Source organism: Polyodon spathula, chromosome 7 (assembly GCF_017654505.1).
Source record: "Polyodon spathula isolate WHYD16114869_AA chromosome 7, ASM1765450v1, whole genome shotgun sequence".
Classification (NCBI taxonomy): Eukaryota; Metazoa; Chordata; class Actinopteri; order Acipenseriformes; family Polyodontidae; genus Polyodon; species Polyodon spathula.
Window position 1 is genome coordinate 57457884 of NC_054540.1, and position 23454 is coordinate 57481337.

General features: G+C 40.6%; 1 pseudogene; it reads left to right on the forward strand.

The window, feature by feature from the left end:
• The first annotated feature begins 16796 nt into the window (after positions 1-16796).
• LOC121318920 lies at positions 16797-23371 on the forward strand (annotated as a pseudogene).
• Positions 23372-23454: the final 83 nt, after the last annotated feature.

Genomic DNA, 23454 nt, shown 5'->3' on the forward strand with positions numbered 1-23454 from the left:
CATCAGTTTTTATCCCTGGCTCATATTTCAACGTAATTAAGCTGTCATTTCCCCCTCTGTCTTAATTAAAAACAATTGGAGGATGGGTGGATCTGAGATTCAGCATTACGATGCTGAATTATGCTGTCAGCAGTTATCGGATCAGCTGATTGAGCCTCTTTGCAGAGAAATATGCTGGTTTAATCGTACATAATCCTTTTCATTTTCTACCCAAACCAGTACCATTACAAAGAGAAACTTTAAACCAATGATGGTGGCTAAGCGTGAAACAATATGCTTTCCATACTGCTGATTCTGTCGAGTTTTGCATGGCTTCAGACAGAGATCTCTTCTGGTACATTTAGACAAGCTTCAGTGAGCTGTTCAGGGTTACTTCAGGTAAATACCGTACCAGTTCATAGCTTTTTCATACGTCTTTTAGATATTCCTTTACTTGAACTCAATTATACAAATATACTGTACTTATGTGCATTTATACATGAGTTACCCAAAGGTATTGTATCCTTTTACTGCAATCACTTTGCCCTTGTTCCGTCATATTTAATACATCCCAGAAGCATATTATATGTATCTGTTGACTGTGACATTTATGAAACATTGTGATATATTTTAATATGTACTGACTACATGCAGGCAGATGAACTGAAACATGTATTGTTATTAGATTGTGTATAACAAAAAAAGTAATACAGTGTTAATTATGAAAAAACAATAGCTAGACATAAATAAATAAATAAATAAATAAATAACCAAGCTGAAAAAGACTGTTTACTGTAATTAGAACAGCAAAATGTTTGGGTCTTACTGGGTTGTCTAAATGGTGTTATGCAATCCATTTTGAAACCTCCATCTACAGCAATAAAAAGCAAAAGCAGTTTATTTCTTTCAGTATGTTTTTTAAATATATAGTCTCATATTGAAAATGTCAGCTCTACAGGACCCCTCTACTGCAACATGTTTAGTAAATGTTATATATAATTTCTTGGGTCCTCGTTCAAAAATGGGGTCCCTTATACTCTGTCTGTCCGTCTGTCCGTCTATCTATCCGTCTGTCTGTCTGCCTGCCTGCCTGCCTGTCTGTCTGTCCATCTGTCTGTCACTAGGTCAACACAATAGTTGCCTTTATTTTGTATCAATCCTCATCAAGCTTTTGTCGTGCTCTCCCAGCCTCCTATAGATATTTCAGATTGCATTTGGCTCAAATCCCATACACTTTCAATACATGCATTCATTCACGGGATTATTATGATCCTTTGTATGTGACTGTGCTGGTGAATATTGTACTATACAGAACTACAAAATACATTATTACTTTATTATTATTATTATTATTATTATTATTATTATTGAGGTTATAATAACCACAGTTAATCAAGCAGCAGTTTATAGATGGAGTTTTGGTATTTCTTTGAATTCACTTGGCTGTTTTTTGTTTGTTTTTTTTACTTTGGCTCTCCTGTACGTTTTGATTATTGCTCTGCGTTTCAATAAACTTATCTTTGCGTTAACACGCTTCATTGTGCAGGAGGTTGCTTGTAGACATCTGTTTAAATAAAGACTGTTTATGATGCATTCTGTCAGAGCTGCTACTAATGAGCTTCAGCTCGGAGTTTGTTCAAATTAGGTCACCTCTCTTTGATGAAATGGGAAAGCAAGGAAAATGATGTTAATATTCCGCCAGACAGCCGTTACCATGCAGTGACAAGCGATAGCTACCTGTGAAGAGAGCCGTTCCCTTGTGAATTACAGAGGGACACTTGGTAGGCACTTCAGCACACCTTCAAGGAGACTTATCTTCTCAGGCAAATAGGATTTTATTGATTGGTTGTTAACCTTTTCTATTGACTTGTAAAGCGTTCTTCTGCAATTCCTCTGAGTGACACCATGCATCCATGGGACATCACGTCAGCCTTAAAAATAAGAACAAATTGTGCAGATTGCATCACGAGGAACTGGCCTTCACATGGAACGAGGACTGGAAATAGTGATGAACACTCTTAACTGTTTGTTGCAATCAATTGTGAAAGCTGCCGCTTTGTCAAGGTTTCTTGGAAAGCACTTTGTGAGTGTTTTGTAATGTATTGTTTTGATTTCATTTGAAGTGTGTGAATAAGATTTCTTTTTTTGCTAAGAACAAAGAAGAGAAAACACAGGGTGACTGACGTGGGAATGCGTTCTAAATAAGAAGCAGACAATTTCAACGGAATGGAAAAATGCGCGGTCTTCTGCCACTCGCTGGTGGCTATTATTGATCAGCCCGCGTAGGCGTTAATTAAAAGTGGTAAATAAAGGCTTGTGCAACATGTATTATTATACCCTAGCACTGCCCAGTATTGATCACAGCTTGGTTTATAATTACCTTCTGCAAAATCTCTAAGAATGTTTAATCCCTTAGGGAATATATAGCCATCCTGAACTGTGTTATCATGGAAGAAGTTTAATGCAAAAAACGAATTGAAACTGATGGTGTTGGATTGTATTAATATGATAGTTGTATTCTGTATAATCACTCAATAGTAACAGATTAAACAAGGAAATAAGGGTCATGCTACTTTATTCCAACAATTAATATTAATCATACTGTAGGCCGATATATAAAATTGCAACAACTTTGAAACATATTAATTTAGAGTTGCTAGACTAATACAGAACGATTTGGACACATCCCTCTGCCAAATTAGAATATCGCTTTTGGTTGTCAGGAAACTCAGTTAACTATTCTTCATGTTATGTTATATAGAAAATGAAGCTTATTCCAATACTTCAGACACACACACATGGATTATACAAAGTACATGTTAGAAAATGTCAACTTTTTGTAACAGTGGTAGACAGTGGTCATAATGTAGAGATATGCAGTAATTAATATTATAACTATTGCCGTTATGTCAACACTTCCAATAATCTGGTTCCGTCCACCTAATAACTCAGTAATAAAATTAATATTCACCCAGAGACGTTTAAACCTGTTTAATCCATCTCTCAGGTGTGGATGCTGTTTATTTGTATAGGTTATACCGCTATGTCATTCTTCACCCAGAATGGCTTAACAGGCTTTTGACAGAGTGTGCAATACTGACAAAATGGGTTCAGGCGCTGAAAACAGAATAGCCTGTTGTTTTTGTCACAGCGGATTTATGATTTGGAGGAAATGCATTTTATCGACAGCTTGGTTAATGCTTTTACAGGTTTTATTTTGTTCATGGAATGGTTTCAGCTTTTTTGACAGATTGAACGTTCTGTTCTGCCACTCATTTACTAACCCTATTAAACTACCTATTGTTATTTTATTGGGATATGGAAATGGTATCATGTAATACATTTTAAAAAGCCTACCAAAAAACAGGATTAAAAAAATAATGTTCATTCGTGGCACCTACTGTACTTGTACTGTGCCCAAGATTTCCCAGATACAATATTTCATTTTGTCTTCTATTTACAGAAACCTTTCTTTGTCTTTTGTTTCTGCTGACTTACTCAATATGATCAAAACAAAGGATACAGTGTTGTTAATATATATCTCACCTTCCATAGGTGGACCACCATCACAAAGCACTTTAGAGAAGTAGGCTGCAAACTGTGCATTTATATCAAGAGTCACTTACAATAGGACATTGATTTAACATCTCATCTGCAGGATGGAGCACAAGGAAGTGAAGTGACTTACTCAGTGTCACACAGTGAGTCAGTCAGAGGCAGGATTTGAACTGGTGATCTTCTGGTTATAATGCCTGAACTTTAACCACAGGACCACACTGCCTTCTTAATTTACTTTATAACTTAAAGCCAGATCTGGGTAGGGCATCAACAGAACAATTCAACTCAAATTGGGTTTGCCACTTCCCCCTGTGCATGGAACGTGTTGGTATTGACTGGTTGTGAATGCTAGAATGCTACCCTTGCAGTTCTATGAAAGGTCTAAGCTTCCATTGGATGTATTGTATTAACCTTGCATGGATCCCCATAATTGCTGACTGAGACACTTGATAATCTTGTTGAATCTGTAACACAGAGGGGAAGTTGCAAACAAGGTGCACTAAAATCAAGCTTAATCTTACAGTACGTGATCTAATTGCTCAACGGCTTTTATTACCTATTTGGAATTTGAGGAACAACCATTACCTGTATGTCATCTGCATTTGTTTAAGCAAACATTTTGCCTTCAGGAGTCCTTTGAAGATTTTTGCTAGAAGAGTGAGCAAGAACAGTAAATTGTGATCCAGGCAGAAACATCAACAGAAGGCGATAGAGAGCATATTTAAGCGATAGCTACACGGCAGTTCAAGTGCACAAGGAGATAACAGTCTTCCTGGTTGATAACACTAGCGAGGGAGGCTGCTGTGTCCCAGAAGCAACTGCAACTATCACATGACTAATGTGGGAAGATTGCACTTGTCATATATACCAGCTTATTAAACAGGTATGAAATTAAATATTTGACAAATCATATTATATAAATCGCTCCTTTAAATTATATCATTTGCTGGTAAAAATAGCCTTTACATTCCCTTCAAAATAGTCTACATTTCTTTGCTTCTGTCTGCAGTTTATACCTTATTTGACTATTCATGTCTCTATGAACCACTGGATGCTCTAAGCTTTTTTGTTAGTGCAATTGGGGGGTACTCTTTCCGATCAAAGTAAACTCTGAGACGATCCCCTTGCATGATGCTAGAGGTCGCTGTGCTGCCTTTCAGATGAGGGGTTAAACAAAGGTCTTGCCCAATACAGGAAAGATTCTGTGGCACTGTTTCAAAGACAAACAGGTGGTGGGTGTCCTGGCTAAATTCCAATACAGTAACACATGTTCTGCATCTCAGTGTGAATATAAAAACTTCCCAAGGACCTGATGAATTTCTTGAGTCAACCTTGAAAACTTGTCTTTATGCATTTATGTATTTATTGATTTCTTTATTGTTTACTCCTGGTAGAGGGGATATTAATATTTTGTGGCGCATTTTCCTTTCCATCTTTCACGTCAGGCTTTGTTAATGACTTTAACCTCCTGCGTTCGTACGCGATGATGCTCGGGGAGTGCAGATTCAATCAGGGCTGCTGGTGGGGTTTGACGGATTGTCTCTGAGATGATTAATGCATCCATTCAGACAGGGCTGTTGAGTTCTGACCTTCATCTCCACTCACTGTGGTTGTGAAGGGAATGCTGGGAGGCTGTGTGTTTAGCCAATCCAATTACATTTCAGCAGTACCAATGGGGCAAAGCGACATCCCTACTGTTGATGTTTTTGAATTCTCTAATCACTAACTGGCCACTTAGAGTAAGTACAATGCTTGCAAAACACATGTTTTTCCTCAAATAAAGTACAAAAGCAATGTATTTTTAATATACTGTGCAACTTTGGTGATTCATTTGGATTCTAATGAAAATATGGATATATGAATGTATCTTGAATAGCTTATTTTACACTGTTTGTACACCGGTTGCTAAGCAGAACTCTACATGTCCAGACAATGATCCTGAGTGAGTGTAGTGAGGTCCTCATTCTAAGGAGAAGCTGACTGATGCATGGAGGGGGATCTATCTTCATTAATGGTGGCCATTGACTCTTTGTTTCCTCATAGAGAACTGGAGTAAAGTCTTCATTGAATGCAGCTAATTATAGAGGGGGACAAACGTTCCAAAGGTTTGCTTCCAGTAAAACATCTTTTATTATGTCCATTTAAGTCAGACTTCTCCTTCTCTGTCTGGTGTGTTTTTGGTACGTGGTAACGTGGTTAATGTCAAATCCTTTTCAATGTAGAGGTGAACATGGTAATAAAGGCAGTCAATTTGGGACAAGGAGGTTGAATTCAGTGTCAGTTGTTGTGAAAACATTATTTAAGTTCTTAAAAAAAAAAATTTAAAAAAAACCAGAAAGGCCAATGGAAAATGTGACCTTGTTAGGGTGTTTTGAGAAACATTATACAATACATCAATACTCTAACCCTGAAATTCAGCTACTAGCAGTTTTACAGCCTGCTTCTGACTATTCCACAGCAAGACAGTCACTGCTTTCCTCCCCGGAGGCTCCTCACTATTCTCACCAACCCAGTGATTTACTACCACAGCCGAAGAAGCTCCCCTTGTGCTCCCAGCTCTGCACGCACACACTGATAAAGTGGGAAGAGCATCAGGTTTAGTCACGGCTGCTGCTAATAAGTCTCTCTCTCTCTCTCTCTCTAGCACAAGGACTGTGTTGCTCCAGAAATGTGACATCAGCTCTCATTTCATGAAAACCCAGGCACACACCGCTGGCCCGGTATTAATTTCTAATTTTATACTAGATCAGATCTAAACTAGCCATAGCCCTAACGCTAACCCTAACAATAACCTAACTCTAATTCTAATGTGCAGTCACTTACCCTAATCTAACTGTAGTTCTGCTTGATTGAAAATATGTGTTTTTTATGCTTTACTACACAAATTTCATAAAGGAACAATGAAAAAAATAATGTTTTGGTGTACTTTCTTAATTTAAATAAACCTGAATAATGTAAACCCATGCTTCTATTCAACAGAAAGATGTCTGAAATCATAAGGAAGTTTGTTACCTAGTGATAGTGAGAGATAAACAGCCATTCCGGATTCTGTGCACTGTCAGTGAGATGAGAGGAGGTTAAAAGCTCTAAAACTACGAACGCAGATGAGCCCAGCTCTTTTGCATTGTGGTTAAGATGCTCGCTTGTCGCGTACGGGGTCACTGATTCGCACCCAGCCTCTGCACTATTACAACAGCATAGCTAAGTCTTTAACAAGTGTCACCATGCATATAGACATTATTGACTTGGTTTCCAAAAAAGCATCGTTTGAGCACAGCAGTGAGGGCACAGGTGGCTGTGCATCACTTTGTTGGAGACACCTCGTCAGTCTCTAGTTCAGCCATCCATCCTCGCCCAGCTACCAGCCTGTGAGCGGGCTGCGTGTGATTGATGGGTCGTGGCTGGGAGAGGTGTTTAGAGCGAGGTAGCCTCTTGGAAGCATAATGCTATTTAGCAGATTAAAATACATAAGTCAGAGCAGGCTGACGTTTTTAGGTCTTCCGCATCATGATCCTCCTTCATTAGCACGGAAAGCATCCTAGCCGGCTGCCTCAGCACACAGCAAGCTGTTGTTTTAGTAATTGTGCTGCTTCTATAAATACTCACATTTTTAATAAAGCAAGTCTGAAGCTCACTGCAGCACAGGGGAAAACAAACCCACACACCCACACACACGCACATACACCCACCCACAAACACCCACACAAACACGCGTGCACGCACACACGCACGCACGCGCACACACACACACAGCAAAATTTGAGAAAATGTGGAGACATCCCCACTTTGTAAACTCCCTGTTTTTAAGAACTAAATATGCCTTCAAAAAAATAAATAAAAGTGCCAAAATATTTACTTTGTTGTCGACTTTCACCCCCTGTGGAGTTTTGTCTGACTGGAGTTAGAAATAGTAAATAAAAATATAGTGAGAGTCAATGAGAGGTCCCCACAAGTATAGGAATGCAAAGAAGTGTGTTCACACATTGATATTAATACCTTCCCACACACACACACACACACACGCACACGTACACGCACACGCACATGCACGCACGCAGGCACACACGCAGGCACACAGAGAGCACACACAGAGAGAGCACACACGCACACACAGCACGCACATTCACAATAACCAAAAGGTAAAACTGTGTGGCTACATGGAGCCCCTGCAGAACAGTTTTACGCACTGTGTTGCTAACTATCTGTCATTGTCCCTTGAAGTTTTGAATTATTAATACAAGTATTTTAGTCAGCATTTAGCTGACATGTTAAATCTAGGACTCTAAAAAATAAATCATTGAAAAAAAACTTGGCATCAACATTTAACTAACAGATAAATCCGAAATACCTGACCTTTCATTACTTTAAAGTAAGTTAAATCTTTCTCTTTAGCAATTTAATCTGGAAAAATAAATCTGTTTTTTCAAAATAAATATTTATTTTGCAAGCTAAATCTAAAGCTAACATGCAAATGAGTCCCCGCCCATTGAAGCGTTTGACGCAGGCATTTTACGCATAGGGGAGGCGGGGAAGCAGCGGAGAGTTCAAGGTCGCCCCTAAATCGGGGACCCTAGAGGACCGTTCTCATTAATATGTGTCACATGAAGCAGCAGCAGCCTGTCACATGGCTACGGTCCACACACATGGCTTTGATGGAATAATTTCTTTGGCATCAAATCATAAAGTTGGGTCCGATAACATCTTTCTTTGAAGAGATAAAAGAAAGATGTGCATGATAATGCTGATTTAATGTTTTATTGACGGGCACACTGAAGAAAATAAAGCTCCCTGCCTCCTTTATGTATAGAATGCCTGCGTCAAACGTTTCAATTGGACGGGGACTCATTTGCATGTTAATTTCAGATTTAGCTTTCAGAATAAATATTCATTTTGAAAAAACAAGATTTATTTGCTAACGGCAAAGATTAAACTTACTTTAAAAATGCTGAAAGATCATGTATTTCGGATTTATCTGTTTGCTAAATGTTGATGCCAAGTATAAAAAAAAGATTTAAGTTCCATGGGTTTTTACACTGATTAATTTTTTTAGATTACCAGATATATAAGTATATATTATATATATAGTATATATTCTTCCTTCCTTTCCCTCCCCTTTCCCTTATATATTTTATATTATAATATATATATATATATATATATATATTAATATATATTATATAAGTATTATCATAGTTCAAAACTTTTAATTATGTTTTTGTAAACATTTGTATTAAGGTAAATTTGGGGAAAACCCCTTATTATTATTATTTTAATTTTTATTTTTTTGGTTAAATCTAGGAATAATTTGGGAATAACTACATGATCCGAAAGAAAAAAAAAAGCACCTGGTAAAATATTTGTGCCTTTTTTTGACACTTGGCACCCCATAGTTTTCAGGCTTAGGTTTTACCTGAATTTGGTAGAAAATATTTGGTTAAAAGAAAAGGCATACAGTCAGCCCTGTGAATGGTGTTTAGACAGGCCCTCCTCGAAGGTCTGTAAATTGCTCAGGAGGAATACAGTGATGTTCCTAATTCCGTAAGTGCGATCACCAGAAAGTAATTTGAAACTATTTTTGTAAACCATCACTAATTATATACAGAAAAACCTGTCAACAGAACACCTTCTATCACCTGTTGTGACCAAAACTGACCTGCAAAAGGGACATGCAGATTTTATATAGTACACATAAGGGATGCCATATACACAACAAATGACTGCATTTGGTCAAGTGAAGGCCCAGGTCTTCATGTATTTCTAACAAAACACTGGGCTCATCTTTTCCATTTGTTACTGTCAATGTTGGCGAACAGAGTGCAGTTTAAGCCTCTGACATGATTCAGTTTATTACAATTACTGAAAAAGCTTTCAAACCCCAGCTTTAACCAGTTAGCACAAACAGCTACCTGTCTCCAAGACAGCTGTGAACACTTTCTCTGAGGCCAAGAGAGGAAAGCGCACACATGCATTTTAAACAGGCGGTCCCTACAGCTCTGTTCTTCTTCTTTAGTTACACAAAAAAAAAAGTTTCATACAATTTTGTAATACACTTTTAGCATACTCAGTAGATGCAGGCATGGGTAAAAAAAATTCCAAACTTCCTACTGGTCCTGAAGCATACCCACACGTTCAAGTCATTTATACAGCCTCACTGCATTAACTATTGACTGCATTTCTGAATAACATTACAGTCACGTTGGAAGCCATTAAGAACATTTTGCAAGGCTGTGCTACTAATAATATGACAAAACATATTAGGTTTTGAAGCATGTCTCACTGAAGAGATGTCTAGACTAGACTTGACCACTGCAAGCTCAGTTCACCGCCCTGTTCTGGTCGGCTTGCTTCCTACTTTATTCAAGCCTTTGGGTTGCATTTTGATTGATACTTTTCAGATGCTGTAATCCTCTGCAGCCACTGTCTGTCTGCTTCAGAACACACATGGCCAGTATTTGTCTCCTGGGATGTAAATATTACAGCGGCCCTTCGTCTCCCCGGTTACAGTTTTGGTTTGCACATGGACTGATTTAGAAACTGCTTTATTATGATTTCATTTTAAACAAGTTTACAGCCTCCTTGCGGATCATTAACAGCATATGAAAACCACCCTGTTACAATAACAAATGCAATTCATATGCTGCTGCTCATGGGTGCCTGTGTGCTGAGCACTGGAAGCAACTGGGCCATCTCCTTCAACCAGTAGCCACCAAATGAACACTTACAGATGTCATGGCTTTGCAGCAATCTAATGCCCTTTGCTCCATATCAAGGCTTTTAATAATAATCAGTGTGGAGCATTGCAGAGTAAACGCTTGAGATAAGTTAAAACATAAGTTTTACTGCATGAAGATAAGCTTTGTGCAACTTGAGCCTTGCTGTGCGTGTGAAGTGTACGGGATACATTATTACTTTGAAGGAAGGCAAATCCAAAATCGTGATTAATTACTTTTTTAAAGTAATCTGCCTGTATTTAAAACATCAATTATGCATGTGTTACTTAATTAACTACAATAAATCTTTTGTGACACATAATAGCATATTGCTTTGCTTGAAGCTTTCATCCTGCCACACACATTTAAATTTTTTTACACAAGAAAGGACTGATTAAAAAAATTAATAATAATAAAAAAAACAATAATAGGTAGCAGTACTGGAATATTTTCCCATGTATGCATTTTTAAATTTGGGGGCTATTTATGAAAATGATTTTAAATGCTAGATTAAAACAAACAAGCAATATCCATACAGAATAAAACAAACTATAGTAAATACAAGAAATATAAGTGTGTGCGGAGCGGTTCGGGCTGATGGTACAGTGGACGGACACACATGTTGTAACCCCTTCAGTGTGCACAGTTGTGGCATGTTAAGTTTCCTATCTGTGTATCTGTTTTTTAATGCATGTATGTTTTTTTCAAAGTTATGGCAGGGCAACTCCTCAAACTTTGTAGAGTTCACACACACTGTTTTAAAATTTAAAAATGCATGACCGAAGAGGATATGATGGGCTCCTAAATAAACAGAAACTTAGAAAGTTAACAGAATAGCAAAGGAAGGGTAAATACGGTGCATTTTGTTTCAGTCAGGCTGTGGTCTCTGTTCGCACTAAGCTAACACAGCTACTATATATATATATTTATAGCTGGATTAGTATCATTGCTTAGCAACAGGTTTTAATTTGACTTTACTTTGCAATTAATTACCTCAACATAAGCTAATCTGTGAAATGAGGTTATAAATGTTACAGGAGTAGCTAATCCTTTTCTGAGGACAATCCTATACATCACAGGTGGCAAAAGCTGGCCTTGTACTACTGGCCTTTGTACCAACCCTGTTCAAATGAAATGAGCCAGTTGAACCTCCACCCGGACCCTGAAGCAGACAGTTATATCATTGTACCTGTTAAGACTGGAGTACATTTTATACAACCTTAAATTCCAGTTCCACAACAAATAAAAAAGAAGAAAGTTAGATGAAAACTTCTAGATGAATTAAAACAATTATCTTGATTTCAGTCCGTATTAGCTTGGCTGACAGCATTATCTGACTAAGTGACAGCTGAAGGATGATGAAATATGAAGCAATTTGCAGTTGCTATGCTGAAGTATACAGCTCAGAAAGATAGACCTGTCAGTTATATTAAACGATTACAGTGTTTAGGGGAGATTATGCAATATCGCCACAGGCAACAATATTTTTATTCTTAAAATCCGGACTGGTATTTCAAACTAGTTCAAGATTATTTGAGCTTCTGTTATTTCATCCCCTCATTTATATATATATATATATATATATATATATATATATACAGCTCTGGAAAAAAATAAAGAGACCACTGCAAAATTATCAGTTTCTCTGGTTTTACTATTTATAGGTATGTGTTTGGGTAAAATGAACATTTTTGTTTTATTCTATAAACTACTGACAACATTTCTCCCAAATTCCAAATAAAAATATTGTCATTTAGAGCATTTATTTGCAGAAAATGACAACTGGTCAAAATAACAAAAAAGATGCAATGTTGTCAGACCTCGAATAATGCAAAGAAAATAAGTTCATATTCATTTTTAAACAACACAATACTAATGTTTTAACTTAGGAAGAGTTCAGAAATCAATATTTGGTGGAATAACCCTGATTTTCAAGCACAGCTTTCATGTGTCTTGGCATGCTCTCCACCAGTCTTTCACATTGATGTTGGGTGACTTTATGCCACTCCTGGCGCAAAAATTCAAGCAGCTCGGCTTTGTTTGATGGCTAGTGACCATCCATCTTTCTCTTGATCACATTCCAGAGGTTTTCAATGGGGTTCAGGTCTGGAGATTGGGCTGGCCATGACAGGGTCTTGATCTGGTGGTCCTCCATCCACACCTTGATTGACCTGGCTGTGTGGCATGGAGCATTGTCCTGCTGGAAAAAACAATCCTCAGAGTTGGGGAACATTGTCAGAGCAGAAGGAAGCAAGTTTTCTTCCAGGACAACCTTGTACTTGGCTTGATTCATGCGTCCTTCACAAAGACAAATCTGCCCGATTCCAGCCTTGCTGAAGCACCCCCAGATGAGTCCAATTTTCAGCTTTGCCCAACACCTGGTCATCTAATGGTTAGACGGAGACCTGGAGAGGCCTACAAGCCACAGTGTCTCGCACCCACTGTGAAATGTGGTGGAGGATCGGTGATGATCTGGGGGTGCTTCAGCAAGGCTGGAATCGGGAAGCTTTGGCATGAATCAAGCCAAGTACAAGGTTGTCCTGGAAGAAAACTATATATATATCAAATAATCTTGAACTAGTTTGAAATACCAGTCCGGATTTTAAGAATAGAAATACTTCTCTCAGAATGTAAAAGCATGTTTTATATTGAGACAAAGAACCTGGGTGACATGTAAACACTGTTGTTTTTCCCAGATCACTGCCTATAACGTCGCACAGCCACATTCCAATATTGACTTATTTTGTACCTGTTGGTGTTGGTGGCATGTAAGGAGAGATAGCCAGCTCTGTCTGCATGTGAGGAGAGATAGCCAGCTCTGTCTACATGTGAGGAGAGATAGCCAGCTCTGTCTGCATGTGAGGGCATGTGAGAGATAGCCAGCTCTGTCTGCATGTGAGGGGAGAGATAGCCAGCTCTGTCTGCATGTGAGGGGAGAGATAGCCAGCTCTGTCTGCATGTGAGGGGAGAGATAGCCAGCTCTGTCTGCATGTGAGGGAGAGATAGCCAGCTCTGTCTGCATGTGAGGGGAGAGATAGCCAGCTCTGTCTGCATGTGAGGGGAGAGATAGCCAGCTCTGTCTGCATGTGAGGGGAGAGATAGCCAGCTCTGTCTGCATGTGAGGGAGAGATAGCCAGCTCTGTCTGCATGTGAGGGAGAGATAGCCAGCTCTGTCTGCATGTGAGGAGAGATAGCCAGCTCTGTCTGCATGTGAGGGGAGAGATAGCCAGCTCTGTCTGCATGTGAGGGGAGAGATAGCCAGCTCCGTCTGCATGTGAGGGAGAGCTAGCCAGCTCTGTCTGCATGTGAGGAGAGATAGCCAGCTCTGTCTGCATGTGAGGAGAGATAGCCAGCTCTGTCTGCATGTGAGGGGAGAGATAGCCAGCTCTGTCTGCATGTGAGGGAGAGATAGCCAGCTCTGTCTGCATGTGAGGGGAGAGATAGCCAGCTCTGTCTGCATGTGAGGGGAGAGATAGCCAGCTCTGTCTGCATGTGAGGGCATGTGAGAGATAGCCAGCTCTGTCTGCATGTGAGGAGAGATAGCCAGCTCTGTCTGCATGTGAGGGAGATAGCCAGCTCTGTCTGCAGAGAGAGATAGCCAGCTCTGTCTGCATGTGAGGGGAGAGATAGCCAGCTCTGTCTGCATGTGAGGGAGAGATAGTCAGCTCTGTCTGCATGTGAGGAGAGATAGCCAGCTCTGTCTGCATGTGAGGGCCAGCTCTGTCTGCATGATGTGAGGGGAGAGATAGCCAGCTCTGTCTGCATGTGAGGAGAGATAGCCAGCTCTGTCTGCATGTGAGGGCACATGAGAGATAGCCAGCTCTGTCTGCATGTGAGGGAGAGATAGCCAGCTCTGTCTGCATGTGAGGGAGAGATAGCCAGCTCTGTCTGCATGTGAGGAGAGATAGCCAGCTCTGTCTGCATGTGAGGAGAGATAGTCAGCTCTGTCTGCATGTGAGGAGAGATAGCCAGCTCTGTCTGCAGCCAGCTCTGTCTGCATGTGAGGGGAGAGATAGCCAGCTCTGTCTGCATGTGAGGAGAGATAGCCAGCTCTGTCTGCATGTGAGGAGAGAGATAGCCAGCTCTGTCTGCATGTGAGGGGAGAGATAGCCAGCTCTGTCTGCATGTGAGGGGAGAGATAGCCAGCTCTGTCTGCATGTGAGGGAGAGATAGCCAGCTCTGTCTGCATGTGAGGGGAGAGATAGCCAGCTCTGTCTGCATGTGAGGAGAGACAGCCAGCTCTCTCTGCATGTGAGGGAGAGATAGCCAGCTCTGTCTGCATGTGAGGGGAGATAGCCAGCTCTGTCTGCATGTGAGGAGAGAGATAGCCAGCTCTGTCTGCATTAAAGAGGAGAAATCAAAGCAAGCAAGATGCATTCCAGTAAGTTTAATGATTTGTAAATTTAGTGTAGTTCTCCAACTCTCAGGCAAACCATGATGCTCAAGCGCCCCCCAGTGTTCACAGATGACACATCATTTATTCTCTAATAGTTCACAAAAATTGTTACAGTGGTAGTCTCACAACTAACTTTTGCCGTATATTTTCATAGCAATTTATTATTATTTTACATGTACAGTGTTTATCACAAACATTATTAAAAATGCCCCCCACCAGTAGGAGAGTTAAAGGTGAGGGTGTTGCTGAGAAAGTCAATTTTACATTTTGAGAGGTAGGAATCAGCCGCATTTGAACCAAGTACCTCAATGACATCAGCACAGCATACTAGTGAATTAGCCCACTGCACCACCTGTCTAACCTCTGATATGAGATTGAGTTCTCTTTTCAGAGTGTGCACACTTCTGGAGTTGAGAATGGTGAATCTCGTTGCACAATTACATATCACTGAAGAGAGGAGAGATTATCAAACCCAAACCTATCAGTCAGCTGGTCTAGGAGGTAAATACCAGGGATGCCAGGGTAATGCTTGAGTGTTAATACTTATCATTATAATAGCCATGCTGGCTTCCATAGGAAGATCTGTTTTTATATTATGTCCCTGGTCAAGCTGTGGAATATGAAGCTGCAACACAGAAATAATTCCTCTTCTAAATGGGTTGACTTTTTGCAAAGTTTCTGAGTGCTGAAACAGTTTGAAGTAAACTTCCATACCCCCGACTACTGTACTACTCCCACTTGTAATTAAGGGGGGAAGAGGAGAGGGGAGACAGGGAAGGGGAGAGGGGAGAGGGGAGAGGGGAGAGGGGAGAGAGGGGGAGGGGAGAGGGGAGAGAGGGAGTTTTTTTCTTCAGCTCAACAAATAAAATTCATGGCTGAAGGGGTTAAAAAACAAAAAGAAGTATTTCTGTTCTCAGCCTTAATGAAGATATCAGCTCATCGAGTATTTTCTTTAAAGCATTAGCCACATTACAATGAAAAAGCAATAATGATACAGCTTCTCTGGACCATATCAATCAATCAATCTTTATTTTATATAGCGCCTTTCATAGTGGGACACCATCACAAAGCGCTTTACAAGATGCAATAAATACAAGAAAACCACCTACTGCTGTAGCTCGTAGTTGTGATCAATTCATATTTAACCCTGCATGTATATGTTACTGGGATATGTAGCATTACATAGACGCAAATTGTTGAGACTGTTTTATACCAAGTCTGAAAGCCACATTGACGCTCTAGCACAAGAGCGCCATCTAGAGAAATCTCAACGGAAGTGCGGCAGGCCCAAAACATGTTTTTATTAGTTTTATTTCATGTACAGCACAAAAAAACTACTAGACATTACTGACATCTTACTTAATCAGAATTATGTATTTATAGCAGCGTAACATTAACAAACGTATACTGTTCTTATATACTGTAACTTATACGTATGTGTTCTTATAGAATAAGTGCAATAAGATTTCTATATAGTGTTGTAATGCAGGATTTTGAACACAGCACTCCTTTTAATCCAAAACATACACTAGTACTGCTGCATACTATTATGGTTTAGTGGTCCAGAAAACACCCACAACACAGACATTTAAATGCCTGACTTGATTGAGGATTATACAGAAGCATGGAACGTTTGATCAAAACCCATTTGGTTTAGGAGCCCTCTGTCCGGTAGCACAGACAGTACGGACCATGGGGGTAGCAGTAACGGACAGGGGGAGAAAGGGGCAAAGGTTACAATTATTCATCTATTTATCTTTTTATAGGTATGACTTCTAAAAAGTAGTGTGTGTAGGGAGGCAGTCCTTTTGACCAGGCTGTGCAACTGCAGTTTTGTTAGTTGTTGATATAATGCCGTTGTTTTTATAGCTAAGCTATATTAAAATAAATAAATAAATACATACATTCGTACAGAAATGCAAGTTTGTCCCACCTAAACAAAAGTACATAAATTGTGTTTAATGTGGCACAAATAACCACGCCTTTTTCAACACTTGAAACTGCACCCACGAGTTCGCCATATTGGCTCTAAATTTCCTATAATTTACTACACCGTGCCGATGTTAGTCATGGAGCCACAATGGCGTCCGTGTCATGACTTTCTCGGCTTGCCGCATTGGTCAGACTACCTATCTGTAAGGCTACGTCACTATTTAAGGCAGTGCGGTCCATGCAAGTTCTAGAACAGACTGATCAACGCTGAAGATAATTTAGCTCTGCAACTGCACTGAATATTGTTAAGTACCCCTAAAGGCATCAGGTCAGATAAAAATGTCTCTTTTTGGTCCAGGGCTGCTTAGTGTCATGGGACACAGATCGACTGGCTCTTCAGTGCGCGGTGAAAATGGTAAAGTAATGCTTTTGTTTTTATTAGTAATGCGTACATCACCAGCCTGCAAACAGGTACAGTAGCGATGCTGAGGCGTGTCTCACTTGCAAAAATTACATTGACAATAATAATCTATATATTATACAAATTAAAACATTTCAGCTCTTGTAATAATTACAGACTGTATAACCGAGGGCATTGCAATAGACATTACGCATCAAGAAGTTTGTTGGATGTCAAATGCTTTTGTTTGTTTTAAAAATAAAATTAAAAAATGCATAGATGACGCATCAAAAAAAAAAAAAAAAATACGACAAAGGATGCTTCATTTTTGCGAAAGGCCTGTTGTCGTTTTTCCCATGCGGTTCTATTTTAATAGAACTCTTAACTTCAAAATGTTCAATATTATTCCCTTGCACTACAGTACAGTAAGTTAGACTAATGCTAGCACAAAATGGTACAAGTCCCTTAATCTGAATTACTCTGTTTTCTTGTTTAATTTAGTTTCAACAGAGTCGTTGAAGAATGAGAGAGACGTTTACTTTTAGTTTAAAACTACGTTTAGATTAATGGAAGTTGTTCGTTTGGTTTGATTTTGCTCTATTGCAAGTGCGTAGCAGCGTTGAAGGAGAGTGCGCTAGTCACGTGATCAGCTCTGCAGCGTTCCATACCAGACTGCTCATGCCAAGTAATAAAACAGGCTTTACTTCATCCGTTTCGCTGCATGTCTGATATGTAGAGGAGTAAATTATTAATAGGACAAATATTACAAAATCAAGTATATTAATATGAGCTATTTCATTATCATGTTTTGATCAACTTTAATTTTGCCTGTTTAACTCTGTTAACAGTTTTTAAATGGCACTGTACATTCTGTATTGCGGTGTTAATTTCCCACCCTCATTTATTTAGTTATGGCTGCAGCTTCTATAGCCAACATTGTGAAGAGTTCCTTGGGACCTGTGGGGCTTGACAAGATGTTGGTGGATGACATTGGGGTGAGTGACTTGGAAATGCACATCCCATATCCTAATAATCAGAACTTAGTTTTACTATTGATTTTTCACACACAGATATGCATGTAATTGTGGAAGTCTGGGGGTGCTGTGCAATACAAAGGGTAGGGGTGTGTTCTTCTCAATTGGGGGTCCTAATATCTTTCAGCTGAGTTTGATGGTGATTTTGTTTTTCGTTCAGGATGTTACGATTACAAATGATGGCGCCACAATCCTGAGCTTGCTGGAGGTTGACCATCCGGCAGCCAAGGTGCTTTGTGAACTGGCCCAGCTCCAGGACAAGGAGGTTGGGGATGGGACCACATCAGTGGTACGTGACCATGACTCAGCCTCTTCATCCATAGGCCATCTGGGACACAGACACGCTCGCTCACGACTCCCCTTTAACTAGGACACGGAGACACGCTCGCTCACGACTCCCCTTTAACTAGGACACGGAGACACGCTCGCTCACGACTCCCCTTTAACTAGGACACGGAGACACGCTCGCTCACGACTCCCCTTTAACTAGGACACGGAGACACGCTCGCTCACGACTCCCCTTTAACTAGGACACGGAGACACGCTCGCTCACGACTCCCCTTTAACTAGGACACGGAGACACGCTCGCTCACGACTTCATTTTAACTGGGACCCAGCCTGAGAATACACAAAGAAACAAGCAGGTTGTGATCAGGATCACATCTTCTCAACGGATAACAATTACCCTTGAACCCCACAGTATGGTTGGAATTACTTTACTGGCTCTAGCCAAGCCTGATTTATTGTTTGCTATACTTTATAGTTGTTCAGTATTGTCAGTGTTTTGCCATAACATTCTGGATAACAAATATGTGAATTGGGAGGGACGCTGACATGTATGATTAAAGCTGAAAACTTTGTGTGTAGGTTATACTGGCTGCTGAGCTCCTGAAAAATGCAGACGAATTGGTTTCACAGAAAATCCACCCAACGAGCATCATTGCCGGGTATCGTTTGGCATGCAAGTAAGTTCAATAGTGGTGAATGTCAACTAATATCTCAGGAGCACAGATCACAGGGACAGAAGATCAGTGCAGGTCAGTGGTTGAAATTACCATCAGCATGTACGTCATGTCATTCTGAGGGGCTGGCATGTGAATTTTCCGGTAACGTCTCATGGATTGACCCTAACCTTTATATTTATCAGTATACCGAGTCAGCATTGCTGGTGTCCCCCCCCCAATTAGTAAATCAGCGGAATGCAAAAACGTATGTGTGGTGTAGAATATGGTTTAGTTAAGAATGTAGCATTCTTCTAGAACTCTAGCTGATTTTTTTTGGTTGTTTTTGTTTTAGGGAAGCGGTCAGATTCATTAATGAAAACCTGACAATAAACACAGACGAGCTGGGAAGAGAGGGTCTGGTCAGCACAGCAAAGACATCAATGTCTTCTAAAATCATCGGGACATATCCTTTTGTGAAGCATTGGGACCAGGTCTGTTAAAACGGTTTGCTCCAGTATGCTGTGTGCACAATTTCTATGAAAGGAAATGACAACAGTAAGGTTAAACGAGTAAGAAACTGCTTGGACTAAAGGGGTGCTCAGTAGCAACACATGGTCTTATTTCATATATTTGAGTGTATTGTATTTTGTTTTTGGGGTATGGTCATGTGCAGATGGTCAGCCAGAGGGAGTTACAAGCACAGGAAGTTAAGGTACTTTTGAAAAATCTGCATCTCTCAAAATCCCATAAGAACAAGGGGATCTTTAACATAAGAGATCCAGTAGAGATGTTACTAACCCTAATACAGGATAAGAACAGTTTGTAAAGGTTTGGATGTATGCAGTGGTGGAGGGGTGGACTTGGTGATTTTCATTGTTATTAATCTGGGCGCAGTACGAGAATGCATTCATTCAGACTCTTTGTTCACCTTGACCTTTGGCTACTGATGCAGATTTCTTTGCTAACATGGTGGTGGACGCAGTCATCGCAGTGAAGTTCACTGATTCCAGGGGAGTGGCTCACTACCCCATCAACTCTGTGAACGTGCTGAAGGCACATGGACGCAGTCAGAGGGAGAGCATGTTGATCAATGGCTATGCAATCAACTGCACCGTGGGCTCGCAAGGTAAGGGGGGTTTCGAAACGCTTGCAAAAACCTTTTCTTGGTGTGGCTGGCATGGTTCTGTGCTTTGGAAAGTTAAACAAGGCTAATCTTTCGTGCAAAAAGAGTGACATTCAAACACTAAAGCTGCTGTGTTGTGCTATTTTTTTTTTTAGTTCTGTTTTAAAGGCCAGCTGTGGTACAGATGTGAGTCATTATTTAAAGTTTTGCTCAGTAGGTAGCACACAGTCAGAATCCTGCCCTGCATACATGTTGTGCTTATTCTCAGTGACTGCAGAAAAGGCTGCTGTAGAACAAAGCTGTCCACTAGTGACTCCACCCCCTCCTGCAAAAGACATTTTTTGGAAACTAATGACTGCTTAAAAGGCTAGCCTTGATTCATAGCATACACATCACAGTACCATAAATAGCAGGCTGGTATTGCAGACCCTGAGTATCGCTACTCTTTGACTGCCTAATGTTTGGTAAGCAAGTCCAGGGTTAGTGCTACTCTGTTTTAAAGTGAAAGTTGTTAATGATATTCAGTGTTTTTTGTGTGCGTGTTTAAGAGAACCAAGTATAAGACATCTTTTAACTCTCAATGAATGTTACATTTTACTTCCATAGCGATGCTCAAGAAAATTACCAACGCAAAGATAGCCTGTCTGGATTTCAGCCTGCAGAAAACCAAGATGAAATTGGGAGTACAGGTTCTCATCTCTGATCCGGAGAAACTTGATCAGATTCGCCAGAGGTATGAACCTACTGACCCAACAGTCCAGCATACTGCAGCTGCCTTAAATTCAAACTTTTCTCCTTAAAGTTCATGGCATTAAGAGTGACAAAGCTTCAGAGCATGTCTATCATTGAGTTGCTTATAATCCTACCCGATTCCTAATCTATTGAAACATGTAGGTATGTGTTCTAAGATGCTGAAAGGCTAGAAACGTGATGATCTGTACTGGCATGTGTATTCCCTGCAAGTTGAAACTCTGCTGCGCTTTGATCAGTTTGTTCTTTCTGGACGGTGCAGGGAGTTTGATATCACCAAAGAGCGTGTTCAGAAAATCCTAGCATCCGGGGCCAATGTGATTCTGACCACAGGAGGGATTGATGACATCTGCCTCAAGTATTTCGTGGAAGCAGGTGCCATGGCAGTGAGGAGGGTCCTAAAGCGAGACATCAAGAGGATTGCTAAGGCATCTGGGGGTAAGCCACACACTCTGACCTCAAGGTGATTGGGACGCCTCGGGTTGTTGTATCTTGGAATATTTTCCTCTTATGTTGTGTTCTTACTATCCTGTGTAAATTGTTGTTGGCATAGTTCAGGGGTGGCCAGTCGCAGTCCAGGAGGCCCGTCCCACTCCTGGTCTTTTTCTCCAAACCCTGTTCTAAATTGTTTCGTTGAACCAATGAAACCTCCATCCAGGACCTGAAGTAGTTAATCATCTAACTTGACCTGGAGTAGACCACTAGGACCATTATTGTCTACCCCTGGCGTAGGTTGTCCATGTTGAGTGTGGGTGGTATGTGGGCGTATATACTGGTTTATGTCTAGGTGAAGCACAATGGTGTGTAACTCCGCTCTCTTGTGTGCTACTCAGCCACTCTGTGCTCGACGCTGGTCAACCTGGAGGGAGAGGAGAGCTTCGACGCTACCTTGCTGGGGCAGGCCGAGGAGGTGGTGCAGGAGGTCATCTGTGATGATGAACTCATCCTGATTAAGAAGTTCGTTCACGTCCAGTTCTTGAATATCATCTGAATTAGTTTTTAAGTTACAAATCCATCGTGGTGGGAGGGGGTGCCGTGGAGGCCGCGCTCTCAATCTACCTGGAGAACTTCGCCACGACCATGGCACGTACACTTCCAACTTTTCAAGGAACCTTTTAGATTTGTTGCCTTAATGTGAATGCTAATGTTGTTCTTGGTACATGTGTATATACTCTTGGCAGCGGAGAACTAGCATGTTGAGTGATGCCATTTAAAACTGATCATAATATTTAAATCGAAATATTATGTTTTAGGGTGAACAGAAATTTTACAAACTGCTGTTTTCATAGAACCACTTCTCACATTTTTAAGTTACAAATATACAGTGATGCCAAAATATTATGTTTTGTTTTAGAGGTAGTTTAAATAGTAAGTTGACCTGCCAAAAAAAGTGTTATCCATGTATCTATTTTATAATTATTATATAATTGTATCTATAATTGTGCACAGTGACTGCACGGGGTATACTACAGTGTCGTCAGTTAAGTGGTGAAAACTGAGTAGCCCAAGCCATTAAATGCTAAGAAGGAATAGTAAACGTGTGCTGCGTTACTCTGCAGGGCTCCAGAGAGCAGCTGGCCATAGCGGAATTCGCCCACTCACTCCTAGTCATTCCGAAGACCCTGGCCGTCAACGCTGCTCAGGACGCCACTGACCTGGTGGCCAAACTGAGGGCATTCCACAACCAGGCCCAGATTAATCCAGAGAGTAAACACTTCAAATGGTAAGCCTGCTGCATATGAGGCTTGGGTTTCTAAACTCCTGTTATAAGCGGCCCTTCATAATGTTGCGTGTGCTTGCAAACTCCTTCTCAAATTCCATTCTGGGTCTTCAGTTGAAACGTGTGGTTTCTTTGCAGGATTGGCCTGGACCTTGTGAACGGCAAGCCGAGAGATAACAAGCAGGCGGGGGTCTTCGAGCCCACACTCGTCAAAACCAAAAGCATCAGGTTTGCCACTGAAGCCGCCATCACCATCCTGCGCATCGACGACCTCATCAAGATCATACCCGATGAGAAGGAGGGGGGCAAGTCGTACCAAGACGCCATGCAGCGTGGGGAGCTGGATGACTGAATGAACAAACAGCGGCCTTGATTCAATCGAAGCGTATGGCGGTGCTATAGCTGTACTTGGCTGAAGCACAGCCGTAATTTGGATTTAATTCAGGCCTGTATCTCATTCCAACGGTGGTGTGCTGCTGTTCCTAGTGCTACACACCCTGGTCTGAATTCAAAGTCTATGGCACAGCCATAACTTTTGGAATGGTTACAGTGGCACCGTCATTTTTGAATTAATCCAAGCACCTGTACTAAGTTTGTTTCATTCTGATGTCATTGTAATAATATTGAAAAAAGAAAAGGTGTTTGAAAGAATTCACGTGATGGAAATTGTTGAATTGCGTGGTAAATAAAAAAAGCTGTTGTATTGGTAATGTGTTTGCTGTATTAGAGATCATTGGCTACACTGAAATATTGTGTTTACAGGTTAGTTAACATCTGAAACTGATTAATTGCTTTGAAAAATAAAAATGAGTATTTGACTTCTTATTTGAATTGATGGGGAGCTGTTTTTACAGGTAATCCTGTGCTGAGCAACATTGCATAGCAACTTTATGGCCTTAGTGTGTGTC